Below are 23,475 nucleotides of genomic sequence, written 5' to 3'. Positions count from 1 at the left end.
TCTGGCTGATGCAGTTAAATAATCGGCGTGCAACCAAACCAGCACACCCCATGAAAAATAAATGGATGCACTATATGAAAATGGTTTCCCTTTAAATTTCCTGACAACAAATACAAAAGTACTATATGCTAGACTTTCATGGTCCTTCGATTAATGCTCTTGGTGTGGTGTGGTGTGGTGTGGTGTGTAGTTCGATGAGTGTGTGTGTGAGGTGGTTGTGGTGTGGTGTGGTGTGGTGTGGAGTAGTGCAGTGATACTGTGTGTGAGGCGGTGTGGTGTGGTGTGGTGTGGTGTGGTGTGGCTTGGCTAGACTCGCCTAAGTCTACGGGTGTGAAGTACCGCGCGTCCGAAAATACTTAGTGAGAGACAGACGGACATGGTCACTCCTAGAGATGCTCTCGCTTCTAATAATGTCATGCACTGCCACGCCTAATCCCAGAGTTTATCCATTGTGACCACGACAAAACCCCTCCCTGCCCCTCTGTCACTACGTACACCTTACCCTTAACCCCTTCAGTACAGTGTTATTTTTATTTAATTGTTGCTAATTACAGACGGTTTTATTCAGCTCTGGAGAGGTCTTTCGACTGGCAGGGGTAAGATACAGGCGACACTAATACCTTCACCAACTGGGAGCATTTATCTGAGTGACATCGTTTGCTTGTAAGGATATACGTCATCGGAGAGAAGTGGTTGTCAAATCGCCTTTCCTCTCTCATTTAGTTCTCTATCCTTCCATCAAGTTCTTGGTCTCCCTCTCCACATTCCCTTCTGCTACTCCATGCTGCCCTCCTTCATGTACTACTCCACTTCATCCTTTCATCTGCCACCATCTTTAACGTGATATCCCACTTTATTTTTCCAGTCGTTAAGACAGAAGGCTTTCTGGCAAGTCTCCCCTAAGATTTACATTGCTTATAACACCTTATTCTTTTCTGTACGTCATTTACTCATACACAGTGTGCATTACATGAATAACACACAATACTATAGCGCACCAAATACAGAAATAAACTGGTAAGAACGAGGTGCTGGGAGACTTGGTCTTCTTCACCTTCCCCACCCTCTCAATACTCCAAGCCGTCCTTCCCCATGTACTGTTCCACCTCAGCCTTCCATATCAGTGCTGGAGAGGGACGCCTTCCCTAGCAGGCAACCATATTATCGGGTGGCGGAGTTGCCCGGTTAAACAAACGTCCCTCAACCCTTTCCCAATCCCTCGCAAGGACGATGGTGAAGTGCGGGAGAACGGCGACTTCAGTCTGCAGTTCACCGAATTCACGTCTAATTGGGGGCTACATCACACCTCAGGAAGTCTTCCATATCGCTCCGCAGCTTTCCTTACACATCTTCATTCTCTCTGTTATAACTCATTAGCTTCTCAGTTTCTCCTAGCATTCTACTTCTTTCCTAAAAGAAAGAAATTCCAGTCTACCGGATATTTTATCATCCCTCCCAATATACATCAATACATAAATAAAGATTAACCCCTTCAGGATGATGACGTATTCTTTGTGTTCTTGCTCCGACCAAAATACTTTACTTCCTGCTGAGAGTGGGAAAATGAGGGCTATATCTAATCCCTCCAGGCCTAAAAGTTACTCTTAAAGCTGAAACAAGCGGCCTGGTGGTAGAAGTATTTGTATTTGCAACCCCAAGCTCATCTCAATCTGAACCCGGCACACTGTAGGCTGAAGTTGCCCTCCTCCTGCTGTCCACCATCCTCCTTTCGCGGGGTAGGGGGAGGGGGGGGGGAAGTTCGTAAAACCGGGAAGCGGAGCCAACCGGGAAGTAGCAAGCATATAAGTACGTCCTCGGAATGCTGGAGTTAAGAAAAGATTTGATTTTTACTGATGAAATATTTGTTGCTTTCACCTGCATTTAGTCTGTTGTTTTTACTTCCGTTTACACCTGTTGTCACTACACCTTTGTTTACTGTTTATGTTTACAACTTTGCTACCTTTCTTGTTGTTTATATTTTCTTACATATTTATCTTTCTTTGCATCTTTGTTGTTGTTTGTGTCAATGCTATTTTTCATCTGTTGTTTGATGATGCTGATGGCCTTAAAGGGGAGGGAATTCAAATATACACTTGTTATTAATGATGACTGCTCAATTACAATAGGTGTGTGTGTGTGTGTGTGTGTGTGTGTGTGTGTGTGTGTGTGTGTGTGTGTGTGTGTGTGTGTGTGTGTGTGTGTGTGACATACATATTCTTAACATACCTCTTGCTATGAGTGCAGCCTTTCTGGACTCAAAACAGCGTACTTCAACGTCGGGAGAAGTTTATCTGAAATAAACAAAAATAAATAAATAAATGAATAAATAAATGAATGAATGAATGAATAAAAAAAATAAATAAATAAACAAATAACCGGACCAAACGAGAAACACTGCACTTTACGAGATGTCTGTGGAACCAAAAAGTCTTCAAGGGTATGGAACCAAAACGGCGTCAGTAAATGAGGATGTGTAACCCAAATGGCGTCAGAACCACGAGCACCTGGAACCAAAATATAAATTCAATGTTAAATTTCTTCCAGGCAGCGTAGGCATTACCAAGGACTCTGTGGCGTGAGGATAAACAATAAAATAAAATAAAATAAATATATACGATGATGTGGCCAACCCGTGAAAAAGAAAGAAAAAAGTCGGTGAGAGGGTGTACGACAGAAAGGCAAATTGTTGACTGTAATTTAGACTGTGTGGAACCAAAATGGATGCCTATACACAGGGAACAGTAGCAAATCAGGGGCAAGAATAGGTAAAAGGAAATAAATAAATAAATAGTTTCGTTGGCAAAGCAGCGGCAGTAAATGTTCCGGAATGTGCAACGGAGCGGACCTAAGGCAGCAGTGTAGGAGGTGGTACAAGAATGGCGGGGTATACTGAGTGGATACAAAATGGCGGAGATGTAAGGCTGTGTGGAAGGAAAGCAGTGGATATAAGTGTGTGCGGCACCACATCGGCAGCTGTGATAGTATATGGAACCAAAATGGCGGCCGTGTTAATGTCGTGAACCAAAATGGTAGATTACAGACAAGTCAGTGGTACCAAAATGGCGGGCATGTAAGTGTATGGACGTTAAATGGCAAACAATATGAGTACATGGACACAAAATGGCAAAGATGGACAAGTGCGCAGAGCCAAAATGGCAGACATGGACGAGTGCACGGAACCAAAACGGCAGACGTGGACGAGGGCCTGGATCCAAAATGTCTGACAAGTACGAGTGGTGGATACAAAATGTAACAATGTGTACGGGCGCAAGGAACCAAAATGGCGGCGGTGATTTAATTTCAGAAACCAAAAAGACAAATGTGTTCATATCCACGGAACCAAAATGGCGGTCGTGCTGGATGTGTAAAACCGTCAAGAAACAATAGGGGGGGGTGCGTGTGGAACCAAAATGGTCGATGTGTGGGAGTGTGAACCGAATTATGATCTACATTTACGATAAACGTTCATATAACCAAACTGACCATGTGGTGTGGTGTGGTGTGGTGTAGTAAGATGTGGTTTGGTGCAGGGTGGAGTGGTACAGTAGGGTACTGTGGTGTGGTGTGATGTGAAGTGCGGCACAGTGTGATGCAGTGTGGTACGATGTGTTTTGGTAAAGAGTGGTATGGTGGTGTGATGTGGTAGATGATGCAGTGTGGTATGGTGCAGTGTGGCATGGTGTGGCGTGGTATGGTATGGCGGTGTGGTATGGTGTGGTGATGATGTGGTGTGTGGGGTGGCATGGTGTGGAGTGGTATGGAGTAGAGAGGTGTGGTATGGTGTGGTGATGATGTGGTGTGGTGTGGTGTGGTGCGGTGGTGGTGGTGGTCTTGTGTGATGTAGTGTGTTGGTGGTGAGGTATGCTGTGGTGTGGTGATGAAATACGGTGTGATCTGGTGATATGGTGTGGTGTGGTGGTGATGAGATATGGTGTGGTGTGGTGGTGATGAGATATGGTGTGGTGTGGTGGTGATGAGATATGGTGTGGTGTGGTGGTGATGAGATATGGTGTGGTGTGGTGGTGATGAGATATGGTGTGGTGTGGTGGTGATGAGATATGGTGTGGTGTGGTGGTGATGAGATATGGTGTGGTGTGGTGGTGATATGGTGTGGTGTGGTGGTGATGAGATATGGTGTGGTGTGGTGGTGATGAGATATGGTGCGGTGTGGTGGTGATGAGATATGGTGTGGTGTGGTGGTAATGATACGGTGTGGTGTGACGATGGGATATGGTGTGGTGTGGTGTGGACGAGATTTGGTATGGTGTATTGGTGATGAAATACTGTGTGGTGTGGTGGTGATGAGTATGGTGTGGTGGTGTCGCGATGTGCTGTAGCGGTGTGGTATGGAATGGTAGGGTGTGGTGTGGTATGGTGTGTTGTGTGGAGTAGTGCGGTACGGCGTGTTGTGTGGGGTGTGGTTTGGTGTGATGTGGTGTGGTAAAAGGTATGTGGCGTAGTTGTGTGGTATGGTGGTGTGGTGTGGTGTATGGTGTGTGGCGCAGTTGTGTGGTATGGTGGTGTGGTGTATGGTATGTGGCGTAGTTGTGTGGTATGGTATGGTGGTGTGATGTGGTGTGGTGGTGGTGTGGTATAGTATGATGGTGTGCTGTGTGATGTGGTGGTGTGTGGTATGGTGTGGAGTGGTGTGGTGTGGTGTGATGGAGTGTGGTGTGGTGTGGTATGGTGTGGTGGTGTGAGGTAGTGTGGTGTGGCATAGTGGTGTGGTGAGGTGTGGTGTGGGGTGTTGTGGTATGGTGGTGTGGTGTGGTATATGGTATGTGGTATAGTTGTGTGGTGTGGTATGGTGGTGTGGTATAGTATGGTGGTGTGGTGTGTGGTGTGGTGGTGTGGTGCGGAAAAAGGCATGTGGCGTAGTTGTGTGATATGGTGGTGGTGTGGTGTGGTGTGGTGTGGTGTGATGTGATGTGATGTGGTGTGGTGTGGTGTGGTGTGATGTGGTATGGTATGATGGTGTGGTGTGGTGTGATGTGGTGGTGAGGTGTGGTGATGTTTTATAGTATGGTATTGTGGTGTGGTGTGCTATGGTATAGAATGATGTGGTGGTGTGGTGTGATATGGTGGTGTGGTGTGGTGTGGTGTGATATGGTGGTGTGGTGTGGTGTGGTGTGGTGTGATATGGTGGTGTGGTGTTGGGGGGGGGAGTGAGGGTGACGTCAGGTGCGCCAGGTGACCCGCCAGCATCGATTGTGGTGACGTCACGAGGCGCTCACTGGACCCCGCTGCCAGTTGCCATAGTTGCCATACCGGCACCTGCTGCCCCGACACCGCTTCTGCCATGTCACGCCACCTCACGTACCTCAGATGACAAACACATCCCTTAAAACTGACATATTCACGAAGCGATCGAATTGTGAGTTGCCATACCACTGAAACCTTAACATCCTTGAAGTCGTCGTACACACAGAACTGTCATGTCTATCCGGATGCCATTTTCTTTGGTGTTGCCACACCATCGTTCCTGTCATGTCACTCTCCTTGCCATATCAGAGAAGCCGCAATAAAAGATGCAGAAATTTTGAGTTGCCATAACCCCTTAGTGTCACTTCCGCTTCTCCTGACATTTTGAGTCACGTGTCATACCTAAGGGGTTGCCATATCTTCTCAACAGCATACCCAGGAAGTAGACCCATTGTGGCAGTGGCAGTACCTCCTAGCTCTCATATTCTCGGAGCTGCCATGCCCAACGACCTGACATCTTGGGCATGCCCGAGATATCGACGTACTTGATAATTATTGATACAGCCATCCACCTGCCACATTCTGGGAGTTACGTCACACCTGCAGTACCCCTATGATTCACGTTTTCCTGACGGTGCCATTATACTGTATATTTAGTTACATATTGACATCTTGTGACCCGCCGTATCATTCCAGATGACTTGCCATATCTAGCCAGGTCCTACATTCTGACATACCACCTCATTTGCCATTACTGTCCAGCCATTCTATTTTGATTTCACATATGCTGGAAGCTGCAGTGCCCGAGAAGTTGCCATTCCCTCTAGGTTGCCATTTTCTGTCAATTGTCATCCCGTACAGATAAAGCTGACACACCTTCTTAGCCTTCGTAGCCGCCATATCCACCTACTTGCCATACCCAATCATTTGCCATCCATAGTAGGCTGCCATTTTCTTTCTTTCGCCATGTCCACTCACTTGCCGAAAACTCTTCCTATGGTCGGTCTTTCTTTGCCTGATGCAACTGGGCCACTCCCACAACTGAACACCAGGCTAATTTAACTGTGTCTTAGTTATGCGGTAGGAATGACTCTCTTTAGTTACTAGTCAAACCAACCGTACAGTCTGACTACACCTGGTTACCAACTGAGCTGATTTTGGGATTATTGTCGGGTAGGGTAAACGCGCTATGGTCTCCTCTTCCCGTTTCAATTGCATGCCCTCTTAGTTGTTACTCTGGAACTGATATACAAAACCCAATTTTGTGAAACCCAGAAGCTGTGCACGAAAGATATATATAACTCAATTATACGAAACCCATAAGTTGTCGTGCACGAAAGATGTCAGTTCTACTAAACAAACCATACCCACACAAGCTGCTGTACCCAGAATGCCAAACCCCTCCAAGATCTGACATTGTTACCCACGTTGCTACACTCATCCTACAAATTGCCTTACCCACCATACGAGTAAAATATCTGACTTACACAAAATATCTTACCTCAAGACAGCTGCCATACTTAGACACACTGCACAATCTGTCATACCCACACACTACACATCTGCGATACCCACCACAGAAACTGCTACAAATACACCACGCACTGCTATACCCAACCCAAGAACTGACATAACCATGCCAAGAGTTGTTATATTCACTCTAGAACTTGCCATATCCACCCAAAAACCGCTATACTAATCCCAAAAGTGATCATACATATACACCATACCAACACAATGACGGTGCTGGTGAGGAATATATTCACAGAGTGGCACCGATGGAACCAGACAACTCCCTCCCTTAACGCCCTCTCTAATTTCCCGAAAGGACAATGGTAGACTGTGGAAGAAGGTCAACATCAGCCTATAGTCCACCAAGTTCACGTTCAGATGGGCCTCAGGTAACAACAACAACAACAACAACAACAACAACAACAACCAACCAGCCATAACCATATCAAGAGTTGCCAGGAACGAAAGAAAAAAGGTCACAATAATTCTCATAAATAACAATAACTATAATATCAGTCACTCACTAGAATCTTTCAGGTTTAAGAGAAAGCGACAGTTATGCTAAGCTATAATATTCTGCCTAAACCCACATAAAAACAACAGGTAAACCAGCTTTAAACAAGCGTCTGTCACTAATTGCTCTGACCTTGAACACGCAGTTAAAGACGATTAGAAGGTATTTAGGGAGAACAGGTAATAAATCAAGGACGTGGACCATAGGGAGCTGTATAATCTAGTATAATAGCAGGAATAATGCAAACAACCCTACTACTACTACTACTACTAATACTAAAGAGACAAGGACATAGATAGACATATAGATAGACAGTCAGCCAGGCAACCACACACAGGCTGATAAGAGATAAATAGATAGATAGACAGACAGACAGACAGGCAGAAAAAATGGAGTATTAAAAGCTAGTTTTTCGTTCCATACAACCAGCTTCAAAGCGTAGTGACCCGAGGTTAGGCTCCCTTCACCCAAAACTGTATGAGGTAGATGACTGGCCTACCTACCTGGTGGCGGTACACACACACACACACACACACACACACACACACACACACACACACACACACAACTTCAGCCGCCTACTTGAGGATTCCAGTCGCCGGGAAACACACGGCCTTCGCTCCCAGGGTTGTATATTCCAGGTTGCATAACAGGGTTCGTTGCTCCTATTCCCTGGCGATTTATTTTACAGATTACACCTTCCCATCATCATTTGCATCAGTAACATACAAGAGGACGCTGAGGTGTAATGTGCAGAGAAAGTCGCTAGAGAAAAGGTGTTACGAAATTTCCAGAGCCCTCCACAGACGCCCTCCTTACATTCCAGATACGGACTCACAAACTTACGATCAAATTGCCTCTTGTAACTGCGATAATTTAAAGGGGAAGGAAAAAAGGAGGAGAGTGTCGTAAGTTTCAAATTTATTTCCTCTCCATGTTAAAAAAAAAAAAAAAAAAAATCTTGGTTAACAAAATATGTGCATTCGTTGTAATATATCGTAAGTTCGAGGCAATATATCATATATTCAAAGCACTATTTCGTAAATTAAAGGCAATATATCCCCACATTCGTAGGAAAATATGGCAAATCCATTGTGTTGTAAATTCGGGGCACTATATCGTAAATTCGTGGTGATATATCGTAAAATCGAGGCAATATATTGTAAATTCGTAGTAAAAAAAATATCGTAACCTTATGATACTGTAAATTCGTGGTATATCGTAAATTCGAGGCAACATATCGTGAATTCGTTGTAAAATATCGTAAACTAACTGTATTGTAGTGGTAGTATATTGTAAATTCGAGGTAATATATCGTGAGAATAATATCGTAAACTAACTGTATTGCAAATTTGTGGAAGTATATCGTAAATTCAAGGCAATATATCGTGAATTCAGAGTAAAATGTCGTAAGCTAATTGTATTGTAAATTCGTGGTAGGATATCGTAAATTCAAGGCAATATATCGTAAATGCGTTTGTGAATCTAGTGCACTTGCCTGCGGTAGTACTGTTTCTGAATATAAAGAGGTTAGGTTATATTTTTCTGCACGCATATATATTCTGTTTGACCTCTGACCTGTGCGGTGTATGCTCCTCTCTCTCTCTCTCTCTCTCTCTCTCTCTCATTATCCAGATTCTTTTCTTTCTCACCCTCCCACCATTGCTCCCCCCCACACATTCTCTCTCTCTCTCTCTCTCTCTCTCTTTCATTATCCAGGTTCGTGTCTTCCTCATCCCCCCACCTTTGCTTCCCCCACCCCACATTCTCTCTCTCTCTCTCTCTCTCTCTCTCTCTCTCTCTCCCTCTCTCTCTCATAATCCAGAATCTTTTCTTCCTCATCCTCCCACCAATGCTCCCACCCCCACATTCTCTCTCTCTCTCTCTCTCTCTCTCTCTCCTCGTACACACTTTGTTATCCTTCCATTTCATTCTCGGTCTTCTTCTCCATATTTTCTGTACCAATGAAAACAATATTATCCAACCTCTCTAATTAAATCCTAAGAGAGAGAGAGAGAGAGAGAGAGAGAGAGAGAGAGAGAGAGAGAGAGGAATGTATGAAAGCCAGGGGGTAGGAAAGAAAAAAACGGAGGAGGAACGAGATTTGGGGGAACAGGAGGAGGAGGAGGAGGAGGAGGAGGAGGAGAGAGAGAGAGAGAGAGAGAGAGAGAGAGAGAGAGAGAGAGAGAGAGAGAGAGAGAGAGAGAGAGAGAGAGAGAGAGAGAGAGGGAGGGGGGAGGGGGTATTCAACAGATGCGTGGCTCGTGTGCGGAGGAGGGGAGGGAGGGAGGACGAGAGAGAGACACGTGCTGTAGGGGAGAGGGAGGGAGGGAAGGAGAAGGAGGGAAGTTTGGGAGTGGCATGGAGATGGTTAAATGGATGGATGGATGGATGAATAAAGGATGGATTATAAACAAGGGGAATGGATGGATGGATGGATGGATGGATGGAAATAATGGCTACAAGAAAGGAAGAGAATGAATGTGGACAAGTGGAAAGAATTAAATAAATTAATGAATAAAGGATAAATAGAAGGAAGAATAATGCATGAATAACTTGAAGGAAGGAGGGAAGGAAGAATGAAGGAGAAGCGAAGGGATGGATAAGAATAGTGAATAAATGAATGAATGAATGGATGTATGGACGGATGGATGAATGGAAAGATGGAAGGAAGAAAGAAGGAAGGAGGAGTGTAGGAGAGGGAAGGAAGGAGGGAGGGAGGAGAGACGGGAAGAAGGAAATGTTTACAGAAGAGGAAATACTTGAGAAGGAGTGTTGATATGTACGTCACCCCAACCACAACCACAACTACCAACAGTACTACCACAACTACCAACATCACCTACCACAACTACAAACATTACCTGGCAAAACTACAAACATTACCACAACTATAAACATTATCCCAATTACATGTGGCGTATCTACAAACACAACTACCAACATTACTACCACCACCACCAAGCATTATTTACAACTACCAACATTACTACCACATCCAACAGGCATTACCAACTACAACTACTACAAGCTCAAATACCAACATTACTACCATAACTACCAACGTCACTATGACAACTACCACACTACCATCTACCAACACTACCAAAATTACCATAATTATAGTTGCTACAATAACAGCTACCAACATTACCACCACAGCTACAACTACCACAACCTGCCAAGTACCACTACATCACCAATAACACCTACCACAATCACAGCCGACTCACCAACCACATCAACTACCACAACTAAAACGACCATTTACTACACCTACCAAAATCACCACACCAACCACAAATTCTACCACGTCCAGATATAATCCAACCTCTGCTAACTACCACAACAACCACATCCGGTACCACCCAAGAATTTCCAACCAATATCACAACTACTGCAGCTACCAAACCTACCACACCCCCTACCACAATCGCATCAACCACAATCATAACTACCAAAAATATCAACCACAACCGCATCTCCAACCACATTCACAGCTACCACATCCACCACAATCACAACTATCACCGCTACCACATCAGCAGCCACCACCACAATTACAACTACCACCACTGCTACATCAACCACCACCACACCCACCACGATCACAAGTACCACCACTACCACATCAGCCACCACCACATCTGCCACAATCACAACTACCACCACCACACCAACCACCACCGCATCCACCACAATCACAACTACCACCACTACCACACCCACCACCACCACAATCACAACACCGAGACAATGGCAAGTGCTACCCCCCCGAGGCAGGAGATGGTTGAGGGGGGGGGGGAAGGGAAGGGATTGGATTACATAAGACAAGATTTTACGACGATATCACCCCTACCCTACCCTAACCCCTGCCAACCCCTACCCTACAATACCCTAACCCCCGTCAAACCCCACCCTACAATACCCTAACCCCTGCCAACCCCTACCCTACCCTAACCCCTGCCAACCCCTACCCTACAATACCCTAACCCCTGCCAACCCCTACCCTACAATACCCTAACCCCTGCCTAACCCCACCCTACAATACCCTAACCCCTGCCTAACCCCACCCTACAATACCCTAACCCCTGCCAACCCCCACCCTACAATACCCTAACCCCTGCCAAACCCCACCCTACAATACCCTAACCCCTGCCAACCTTTACTCTACCCTACCCTAACCCCTGCCAAACCCCACCCTACAATACCCTACCCTAACCCCTGCCAAACCTCACCCTAAAATACCCTAACCCCTGCCAAACCCTACCCTAACCCCTGCCAACCTTTACTCTACCCTACCCTAATCCCTGCCAAACCCTACCCTAACCCCTGCCAACCTTTACTCTACCCTACCCTAACCCCTGCCAAACCCCACCCTACCCTATCCTAACCCATGCCAACCCTACCTTATCCTACCGTACCCTACCCTTGCTAACCCCTATCCTTTCCCACCCCTGTCAACTCCACCCCTATCCTACTCCTGCAACCCGACCCCCAACCCCTATCCTACTCCTGCAACCCGACCCCCAACCCCTACCTATCCTACCCTACCAACCATTACCCGACCCTACCTACCATGCTCTACCGTAATCACAACAACTTCTATCCCCTACCAAGTGTGTGTGTGTGTGTGTGTGTGTGTGTGTGTGTGTGTGTGTGTGTGTGTGTGTGTGTGTGTGTGTGTGTGTGTGTGTGTGTGTGTGTGTGTGTGTGTGTGTGTGTGTGTGTGTGTGTGAGAGAGAGAGAGAGAGAGAGGGGGGGGGACCAGACAGCCACACGCCGCCAACACATGGTACACTTTTTTGTGGTGTTGCACGCGTCCCCCCCCCTCCCTCTCTCTCTCTCTCTCTCTCTCTCTCTCTCATTTTTTCTTTACTTACATCCTTCACAATCTCTCTTTCTCCCCCTGTCTCTGCTTTTTCAGTTTTTCTGTCTGTCTGTCGTATTTCCTTCGTTCTTTCACTCCGTTTCTCTTTTCTTATTTCCTTTACTCTCTCTCTCTCTCTCTCCCTGGCCATTCATTCTCAATATTCCTCCCCCTCTCCTTCTCTCCATTATTAAATCTCCTTCCCTCCTCCCTCCCTCCACCTCTCATCTTACCTCTCACTTTACTCCCTCCCTACTTCTTTCCCCCGCGCCCACTCCCTCCTCGTCTTTCCCTCCCTCCCCCCTCCCTGTCTCATACTCTCTCTTCCCCTTCCCTCCCACAATATCTTGCTCTTTCCCTCCCTCCTCCCCCTCCCTTTTCCCTCTCTGTCACCCTCCTTCACTCCCTCCCCTCTCCCCCCCCTCTCTCTCTCTCTTTCTTTCCTCCCCTCCCCCTCGCTTTCTCTCCCTTTTCCTCCCCCACCCCCACCCCCAGTCTCCCTCTCTCCCTGCTTCCCTTCTTCCCTACCCAGTCTCCCTCTTCTCCTCCTTCCCCTCTCTCTTCCTTACTTTCTTCCCTCTCCCCCTCCCTGTCTCTCCCTTTTCCAACCCCCTCCCCTACCAATCTCTCCCTCTTTCCCTTTCACCCACTTCCCCTTCCCTTTTCACTTGGTTTACTTCCTCCTCTCTCCTTCTCCCCCCCCCCTCTCTCTCTCTCTCTCCCAGTATCTGCCTCTATCTGCCTGCCTCACACTTCACACTTTTATCACGCCCATCTCTCTCCCGTCTTCATCTTACTCCCAGTAATTACCACTTCCTTCTTCCTTCCTTTCCTCCACCCCTCCTTCCTCTCCTACATCTCTCCTTCCTTTCATCCCTCCTTCCTCCCTTCCATCCATCACTGCATCCTTCCCTCCATACCTTCTTCCTTTTCTCCATCCCTCCTTCCTTTCTTCCATTTCTCATTCTTTTCATCCATCTCGCCATCCTTTCCCCTATCCCTCTTTCCCTTCACCCTTCATAATAGTCTCCTTCTATCTTTCTTTACTGTTCCTCTTTCCTTCCCGTCATTCTTCACCATCCTCTCCCTCTTCTTCCTTGCGTTCTTCTCTCTTTCTCTCTCTCTCTCTCTCTCTCTCTCTCTCTCTCTCTCTCTCTCTCTCTCGCCTCCCTTTCTTACAACAGCAACAACAACAAGGACAACAACGATGATGATGATGATGATGATAAATAAACGAGGTGTGCTATCCAAGGTCAGTCCACCGTAGTCCTAAACACGTAAGGGCAGCTAAACCAGCACACAGCACAGGTGGCATTAATTAACCGAAAAATCTCCCCCTCCATTAATAATAACAACAACAACCACAATAACAGTAATATCAATAATAATAGTAATAATAATAGGCAATAATAATAATAATAATAATAATAATAATAATAATAATAATAATAATAATAATAAAAACAATAATAATAATAATAATAATAATAATAATAATAATAATAATAATAATGATTTGTGTATGGGTTCGTCTGCTTTGATTCATGCCTAAAATAAGAGCAAAATGCAGTGTGCTCGCCAACAATAATAACTACACCACCACTACTACTACTACTACCACCACCACCACCACTACGACTACTACTACTACTACTACTTAACTCTCCTAATATTAAACTATATACATCTGTTTTCACACACGTAACTAACTGCCAACATTCCACTAAAATTTACCTCGACTTCAACTTTAAAGAAGTTAGATGGAGGTGGGTGAGCATTTCTTTCTGTTCTTTTCTACCTAATTCTTTCCTTTCTCTCTCTCTTAATCCTTCCTTCCGGTCTTAGTTCTTTTATTTCTTCCTTTTTTCACTTCCTACCTGTTCTTCCTTAACAGTCTTTCCATCATCACTTCCTCCTCTTATCGGTAATTCTTTCATTCCCTCCATTCATTGTTTCATTCCTTGTCTATTTCTTTCACTGGTTTCTTAGTTCCTGCTTTTACTCTCTGCTTCCTTCCCTACTTCTTTCACTGTTCCTTCCCTCCTTCCTTCCTATAATTCCTTCTTTCGTTCCTTCCTTCCTTGCTTTCACTGCTGCATTCCTTTGTTTCTTGCCAATCCTACTTCTTTCATTGTTAACTCTCCTCATTCTTTTCACTGCCCGTTTCCTTGGCTTCCTCCTTCTTTCACTGTTTCATTCATTTATTCCATCTTTCACTGTCGCCTTCCACTCTCAATGTTCTTTCTTGGTTTTACTGTCCCCTTACCCTGCTGCTTTCAATTATTTCTTCCTTACTACCTTCAATCTTTCTTCCTTCTTTCTCTCTTCTTTTCACTGTTCTCTTCCTTCCTTCTTTTATTGTTTCCCTCCCTCCATCCCTCCTTCCTTTCATTGCTGCCTCCCTTCTTTCTTTCCTTCTTTCATCACTTCCAACTCTCTTACAATTCCCTCCTTCCTTTGCCTCTTCTTTCACTACCTCCCTCCCTCCCACCCTCTGGTCATTTTTTCCCCTTCTTCACCTCCCTCCCTCTCTTTCTCTCTCTCTCATTCTTTTCCTTCCACCTTTTCCACTTCTCTCCAGCGTTCCTCCATTTTCCCCCCTCTCCCTCCTCCTCCTCTTCCCTCCTCCCCCTCTTCACCCCCCCCCTTTCTCTCTCTCTCTCTCTCTCTCTCTCTCTCCTTGCAAGACAGAAAGGGTGGGTGGGGGTGGGGGAGGGGAGTGGGAGGGGAAGTGGGAGGGGGAAGATGAGGGAATGCAACAGATGTCTCTCCATTCTCTCTCTCTCTCAACTATGATCCACAACTACCGTACCATCACTACCACAACTACCAACATTTCCTACCACTATTTCCGCCATCAACCAGAATTACTCTCACCTACCACAACTACCACCATCAACCACACTCACCACAAACATTATCATCTACCACAACTACCACCAACAACCACACTCACCACAACCATTCTTACCTACCACAACTACCACACTCATCACAACCATCATCACCTACCACAACTACCAATATAATTTACCACAACTACCATCATAATCCACCACAATACTAACATTCCCTACCACAATTACTACCATCAATCACAGTTATCATCACCTATCACAGTTACCATCAGCTACCACAATTACTACCACCAGCAACAACTACCACTATCTCTATCCACAACTGCAGTCTACCAGTCACAGCCACCACCATTTCTACAACTACCACAATCATCTACAAGAGCTACTACAATCACCACTTGCCTGAACTACTACCATCTACCATTACCAACCACAACTACCACTACTACCTATGAGTGCTACAAGTGATTCCCATCGCAACTACCTACATTCTCTACTGCAACAATAACCATCTACCACAACTATCACCATTACTACCACAACTACCTCCACGACCATCACCACAATCATCAGTGCTACCACAGCAACCACTATTGCTACCATCACTACCAACACCACTAACACCACCACCACCACCACGGCTACCACAACTACCACCACTGTATCACCACCACCATCACCATCACCACCACCACCACCACCACCACTACCACCACTCCTGCCACCACTGCAGCCACCACAGTCACCGCGTCAAGGAAAAGACAATATATTAATTACAACCTTCCCTTCCTTGCCTGCCAACCTACCTACCTACCTACCTGTCGCCTACTTTCCTTCCAACCTACCTACCTGCTGCCTACTTACCTCCTTACATACCTGTCACCTACTTTCCAGCTTACCTACCTACCTACCTACACCTGCTCTCCTGCCTTACCTGCATACCTACCTACATCTACTTTCCTGCTTACCTGCCTACTTTCCTGCTTACCTACCTACCTAACCTACTTTCCTGTTTACCTACCTACCTATCTACATCTACTTTCCTGCTTACCTACCTACCTACCTATCTACATCTATTTTCCTGCTTACCTACCTACATACTTACCGCCATTCTACCTACCTGTCACCTACTAACCTATCTAGCGTACCCACCCACCTGTTGCCTACCTACTTACGAGTATCTACTTACTTGTCGCCTTCTATCCTACCTACCTATCTACCTACTTCTGGCCTACCTACCTATCTACCTTTCGCCTACTTTTCTATCTGCTTACCTATTATACCTACCGGTCACCTACCTACCTACCTACTTGTTACTTACCTACCTACCCGTCGCTGTCTTACTTAGCCTGCCTACTTACCCACCTACCACTTACACGTTCACTACCTACCTACCACCCATATACTTACCTACCAACCTGACGCCCATTATCTTACCTACGCATTACCAATTTACCTACGGTGTCTCCCTACTACCTACTTACATATCTCAGGCTACCTACTTATCAGCTTACCTACCTACCTAGTCGTCTCTTTAAATCCCACCGACCTACCTACCTACCTTCCTCCAACTTACTTCCTTATTTACCTAACAAAGCCAACCTACCTTAACTTACAATACCTACCTACATATTTACTAACCTACTTACCTACCTCCTTACCTACCTACCTACTTACTTATTCACTCCGCTGTCTTCCTACTAATCAAATGACCTATTTACCTACTTACTTGCCTTCCTATCTTTCTACCTACCTATCTACCTACCGACCTAAATGCTTACCCAACACCATGCCAGCGCTTCCCCTCCTCTTCTCTTTCTCTATCTCTGTCCGTCTGCGTGTGCTGTCGCTGCGTCTCTGTCTCCATGTGCTGTCGTTGTGTCTGTCTGTCTGTCTGTCCGTGATCTCTCTCTCTCTCTCTTTCTCCTGTCGCTGTCTGTCTGTCTCTGTGTTGTCGCTGTCTGTCTGACAGACTGACTGACTGTCTGTTTGTGTCTGTCTGTTTTTGTCCCTATGGCTGTCGCTCTGTTTGACTGCCTGTCTCTATGTGCTGTCGCTGTGTCTGTCTGTCTCTCTTTCTCTGCCTGCCCACCCGTCTGTCAGTCTATCTATCTGTTTGTCTGTCTGTCTGTCTCTCTCTCACCTGGACCACATATGGGACCATCAAACGCCGCATCAGTCACTCGTCCTCCGCGCTTCGTTCTTCTCCCTCCACCCAAGCGTGTTCGTACCCTATTTCCCCTCCCCCGCCCCCCCCCACGGACCCCCACTTTCCTACCCCCTGCACCGACACTTTCCCTCCCTCCTTCCCTCCCTTTTCTCTCTCTTTTCTTCCTCTCACCACTCTGATCCCCCCCCTTCTCTCTCTCTCTCTTCTTTTTTTTTCTCTCCTTTCCTCCCACCTCTCTCATTTCCTCCCTACCTCTCTCCCTCTTTCTTCTCCCTCTCTCTTTCCTCCCTCCCCCTTTCTTCTCCCTTCCTCCGTGTATCCTTCTTTCCTACCCTCCCCTCCTTTACCCCCCGGAGACTCACGAGAGAGAGAGAGAGAGAGAGAGAGAGAGAGAGAGAGAGAGAGAGAGAGAGAGAGAGAGAGAGAGAGAGAGAGAGAGAGAGAATGATAATGTAAATATAAAAAATGATTGCCTATAATCTTAAATGACAGCACTTCTATACATGACAATTATAGCTATTTGTAAGTTATTTCAGTCAACAATTATTATTCTTTAATTATTATACAGCACTGATAAGATTCGTGATATGGTGATCTCTAAATTCCCTTATCCTTTTCAGACCATGGTAGTGTGTGTGTGTGTGTGTGTGTGTGTGTGTGTGTGTGTGTGTGTGTGTGTGTGTGTGTGTGTGTGTGTGAGAGAGAGAGAGAGAGAGAGAGAGAGAGAGAGTTACCGTACCCTTCTATCTTGAGACTAGCTTTTCCAATTAGGCTATATGAATGGACGGCCGGCATAATGGAGGGATAGACGGGCGGACAGACAGACGAACACTGTAATGGACGGACAGAGTTGGTTAGACAGATGGATGGATGAACTGATGGATGGATGGATAGATGCATGGACGACATAATGGATGAAAACAGCTGGACAGAGGAAAAGATGGACTGATGGATGGCTGAGTAGATGGATAGACTAATGGATGGATGGATGGTTGAATGAAGAGACTGATGGATGGATGGCTGAATGGACAGAGGGATGGATGGATGGATGGTTAAATGGACAGACGGATGGATGGATAGACAGGTGTTGTAATGGACGGATATGGATGAAGGGATGATGTGTGTCTGTCAGTGCTCGTATGGATGGACGGATGGATGAATACACGGTCGCCGTCACGGCTGGCTGGCTGGGTGGTTGAACTGATAAATGCGTCCCTGAATAGAGACAAAGACAGACAGACAAACAGATAGACAGATAGACAGGCAGATAGATAGGTAGATAAATAGATAGATGGATACGTTGACAGAATTGGCATTATATGGAAGGATGGATAGATTATGTAGGTTAGGTAGATAGTTATAATAGATAGACAGACAGCAAAAACAGTTAGATATTAGAGAGATGAAAGCATTAATGGATAGATGGATGGTTTCATTACACACACACACACACACACACACACACACACACACACACACACACACACACACACACACACACTTACTATCTGTCTGTCTGTCTCTGTCTGTCTGTCTCTCTCTCTCTCTCTCAACTTCTCAGATATCTCACGTAAATCTTGGCGCTTCAAATCTCTCTCTCTCTCTCTCTCTCTCTCTCTCTCTCTCTCTCTCTCTCTCTCTCGTGTGTGTGTGTGTGTGTGTGTGTGTGTGTGTGTGTGTGTTAGCGTTGGTTACTCTTGTGTGCTTGTGGTTATATTGATAACTGTGGTAATGGTAGCTGTGGTAGCAGTGGTGGTAGTTGTGAATATAGTAACTGTGGTAGAAGTGGTGGTAGTGGACGCTGTGGTGCTGTGGTAAAGTTGTGGTAGAAAGTACGATTGTGGTAGCAGTAGTTTAGATGATGGTAGTGGTGGTAGTTTTGATGGAAATTATAACAGTAACTGTGGTAGATGATAGCAATACATGTCTCTTAATTCGGCCTTAATTACTCTGTTATATTGTTCTGTTTATCTATACTCTGTTCACTCCAAACTGGCGCAAAATTTTCCTCTCCCATCCTGAATGTTGGGCAGGAACTAGAGATAAACAGTAGGAGATGGTGCCAGTCACGATGAAGTGCTACGGAAAGGATGTAGAACCACAGTGTTGTCTTTGTCTGCCATGGAGCTAAAGGGATACAGGCTGCAAGAGGACGAAAATCTCGGCCAAGTTGAAATGAACGTACTATTGCTACTAGGGGAAGGTGTGGTGGAGGGGATATAAAAGTGACCTGGGAACACTATCACAACACCATAGTTAGATCTTTTATGCACACACACACACACACACACACACACACACACACACACACACACACACACACACACACACACACACACACACACACACACACACAGATAAAGGCCTCCTGTTATCTGTACTTTCTACGTTCTATACACTCCTATGTACTGTCATTCACCACTACTACACCTCTCGCCACTACAAACACCCCAGCCTAATGTTATCCTGTATTACCCTCACACATCGTTCTCGGCCTTCCTCTCCTCATTCTTCCGTCGGTTTCACTTCTTCACACACTATTAACTCTCCCTTATGCAGTTTTTCATATAATTCTTCAATCTTGTTCTTCATCTTCCTCTCCTGATTCCCCCATCGCTTTTGTGTGTCCGTATTAAGCTCTTTATGTTAACCCTTCACTATACATATGTTCCTCTGTGTGTGTGTGTGTGTGTGTGTGTGTGTGTGTGTGTGTGTGTGTGTGTGTGTGTGTGTGTGTGTGTGTGTGTGTGTGTGTGTGTGTGTGTGTGTGTGTGTGTGTATGTGTGTGTGTGTGTGAGAGAGAGAGAGAGAGAGAGAGATTTCACTATTCCAAATCATTCATCCATCCTCGCTGGACTCACTGAATCATTCTAATCCATCACTTGTCCATTTACCACACACACACACACACACACACACACACACACACACACACACACACCTATCCATTCACGTACCCACCAATTTACTTAACACCCACCAATCTACCTTCCTACTTACACCTACCGACCTACCTACTTACCAAATACCCACCAATGTACCTTCAACCAGCCTACCCCCCATTCCAACCAACCTACCTACCCAATCCACTTATCCTACATTATTTTAACAACCTCCTGACACTACCATTCTACGTTTCTACCCACCTACCTACTCATCTTCGTACCCCCTACCCAGCCACCTACCTAACCCTTCCAGTATGTTGACGTCTTGTTTAGTCTATCCTTGCTACCTCACCCATCTACCCAACCACCTACCTACCCACCTATCTACCCACTCAAACACCTATCAACCCACCCTCCTGACCCACCGACCTACCAACCTACCTAGCAGCTCTCTTCACCCACCAGCCAACCTAACTATACTCTTTTTACTCTAATTTGTCCTAAAACTGACACCATCTTCAATGTTTAGTTTGAACAAAAAATTAGCACTAGAAAATGATACAAGTCACGAAGAAGTGCTACGGAAAGGATGTAGAGCTGCAGCATTGTCTTCTTCTGCCACTGAGTTACGTGAAATACTCGGAAGCTGTGAATGGACGAAAATCTAGGCCAAGTTAATATAAAAGGAGTAGACTATTCTCACCCACCTACCTACCAGTCTACCAACCTCCTTCACCACCCAATAGATTACCTATATCCCAGCCCACGATCAAGCTACCTACTTATGTATCACTCCCACATCTTACCTATCTGCATGCCCACCTACCTACCTAACCTTCTTCCCCATCATCCATCCACCCACCTACCAATTTCCCTGCTCAGCCACATACCTACTTACTTACCAATTAATATATCTACTTACTTATCCATGCTCATACCTACTCACCTACCTATTTACCTTCCTACCTACCTACCCTCCTCCCCAATCCATAAACCTAATCATCTTCCTACCTATCCACCGATCCACCAACCCACTTAACTTTCCACACCCTTCCCGGAAGAGTGCCAGCTAGTGAAGAGGATGTCTGGAAACGGGACTGCTTAAATAACTCTTCTTAAAATAGCCTCACATTGACCTTTAAATAGTACATCAAGGGCTCTTTGCAAGACTGTACTTAGAACAAACCTCTCTCTCTCTCTCTCTCTCTCTCTCTCTCTCTCCTCATACCTTACCTTAATCCCAGCACCTTCTCTCCTCTCTTCCTTCTCCTATTCTTAACTCTCCCTCTCTTCCCCCACTCCTTATCTTTCCTCCTTACTTCCATAACCTTCTTTAATTATTCCTTATTTTTTCCTTCCTTCTCCTCCATCCCTTCCCTACTTCCTTCACTTTTTCCTTCTCCCTTCCTTCCTACGCTCCTCATCCTTCCCTTACCCTCTCAATCTTTCTTTCTTCATCCTTCCTTCATTTCCCTTCCTTTCTTCCTCATCCTCTTTTCTACCTTATTTCCTTCTCTCTCCCCTCCATCCTTCTCTTTTCACCTCTCCCTTTACTACTTTTCTCATCCGCCCTCCTATCTTCCCCATCTTTCTCTCTCCCCTCCCTCCTTCATTGCCTTTACTTCTTCTCCCTTCCTTCCTTCCTCCCTTCCTTGTCCTCTTGTTACTTCTTCCCCTCCTCCACTCTTCACCAATTCTCCCACTCTTTCTATCCTTCTTCTGTCCTTCATTGTCTTTCCTTCTTCTCCCTCCCTTATCCTCTTGTTACTTTTCCCCCTCCTTCACTCCCCACTAATATCCCTACCCTCCCAATCTTTCACTCTTCACCCTTCTTACTCCTTTCCTTTCTTCCTTCCTCCTATCTTTACCCCTCCTTCCTTTCCTCCACTCCACCTATCCCTCTACATCCTTCCTCCCTCCCCCTTTCTTCTCCCTCTCTCCCTCCCTCTTTTTACGCAATATTCTCTCCCTTTTTCTCCCTTCTTTGGACTCTATCTCCCCTATAAGCTCGCTATACAAGCAATTCCTTCCTTTTGTCAACCTCCTTGTATTTTTATTTCTTATTAGAGGCTTTTTTTTTTATTCAACTCTCTCTCTCTCTCTCTCTCACACACACACACACACACACACACACACACACACACACACACACACGTGGCCTTCCTTTTGCTTACCGGCCTCCCTCTCCATTCATTTTTTTTACTCACACACACACACACACACACACACACACACACACACACACGTGGCCTTCCTCTTGCTTACCGCCCACTCTCCCCATTCATTTTTCTTCATTTTTTTTTACCGACTCTCTCTCTCTCTCTCTCTCTCTCTCTCTAACAAAAGACAATCGATGGCGCTTGAGGGATGGTGGCTTCTGAGGGCCTTCTTAGAATTTGATTTCGCTACTTCAAGATCAATTGGCTCTCGTGTAGGTGGGTGGAGGAGAGGGGTGAGTGGGTGAGCGGTGGGTGAGTGGGTCAAATAGGTGGGTGAGTGGGTCGGTAGGTGGCTGGGGAGGTTGGCCGGTGGGTGGGTGACGGGGTGAAAGAGTTGGATAGATGGGTGCCCAGGTGGGTAAATAGGTGGAGAGGTAGGTGGTGAATGGGTGAAATAGGAGGGTAAATGGGTGGGCAGGTGAGTGAGTGGGCAGGTGATGAGTGGACGGGTGAGTGAGGAGGCGGGTAGATGAGTAGGCAGGTGAGTAGGTGGGCAGATGAGTTGGCATGTGGGCAGATCTATGGGTAGGTAAGTAGATGTGTGGGTGAGTAGACGGGTAGGTAAGTGGGTATGTACAAGTGTGGGCAGGTGGGTAGAGAGGTGGGTTGATAGGTGAGTAGGTCGGTAGACTGGTAGACAGGTGGGTGAAGGTGTGCATAAACCGTCTGGAGGTAACATAAATAAAATACTCTACGCAAATTCCGAAGCAGAGAGAGTGTTAAATGGTACTGCCAGGACTTCTCATACCTGTACAGGATCATCTGACGTCAGCCTGAGAGAAACGCAGTAATGCCTCTAAATTTATCAGCCAGAAGGTTGTTATGACACAGTACGTAAAAACAACTCTGTCCAAAATATAATTACGTAAGTATCTTTTATGTGACATCTAACACATAAACAGGAAAATTACATGAGTACTGTACAGACAGACACACACACACACACACACACACACACACACACACACACACACACACACACACACACACACACAAATATACAAAGCATTATATATATACCGGTACCGTAAATATATTATACATAAAAAAATATTGCTCAGAATTACCACCCAACAAACTCCTGCCTACAGTTACTCCGCCTTATTATATGTCTTGAGAATGTACAGAAAATTTGGCCAACGTGATAGCCTCTTCGACATTCACAGCCGTAACACATTCACACACACATACTGTACACACGAGTATTCACATAAAATGAAAATATATATACAAACAAATACAAAC

At 45.6% G+C, this 23,475-nt stretch overlaps 1 protein-coding gene across 1 annotated transcript in view; it reads right to left on the bottom strand.

Moving 5' to 3' along the window:
* The window catches only part of Mef2 (myocyte enhancer factor 2), a 209,162-nt gene that overhangs the window by 159,069 nt on the left and 26,618 nt on the right, over nt 1–23,475 (bottom strand). The window contains exon 3 of the mRNA XM_080275731.1: nt 2,227–2,291. The gene's annotated coding sequence lies outside the window, so the exon portion shown is untranslated. The remainder of the gene's footprint in view (nt 1–2,226; nt 2,292–23,475) is intronic.

The sequence above is a fragment of the Coenobita brevimanus genome, chromosome 62 (assembly GCF_032717465.1).
Source record: "Coenobita brevimanus isolate Jiangsu-jjx chromosome 62, ASM3271746v2, whole genome shotgun sequence".
In the NCBI taxonomy this organism is placed as follows: Eukaryota; Metazoa; Arthropoda; class Malacostraca; order Decapoda; family Coenobitidae; genus Coenobita; species Coenobita brevimanus.
Note: the sequence above shows the minus strand (reverse complement) of the source record. Positions and strands in the feature narration are given on the sequence as shown.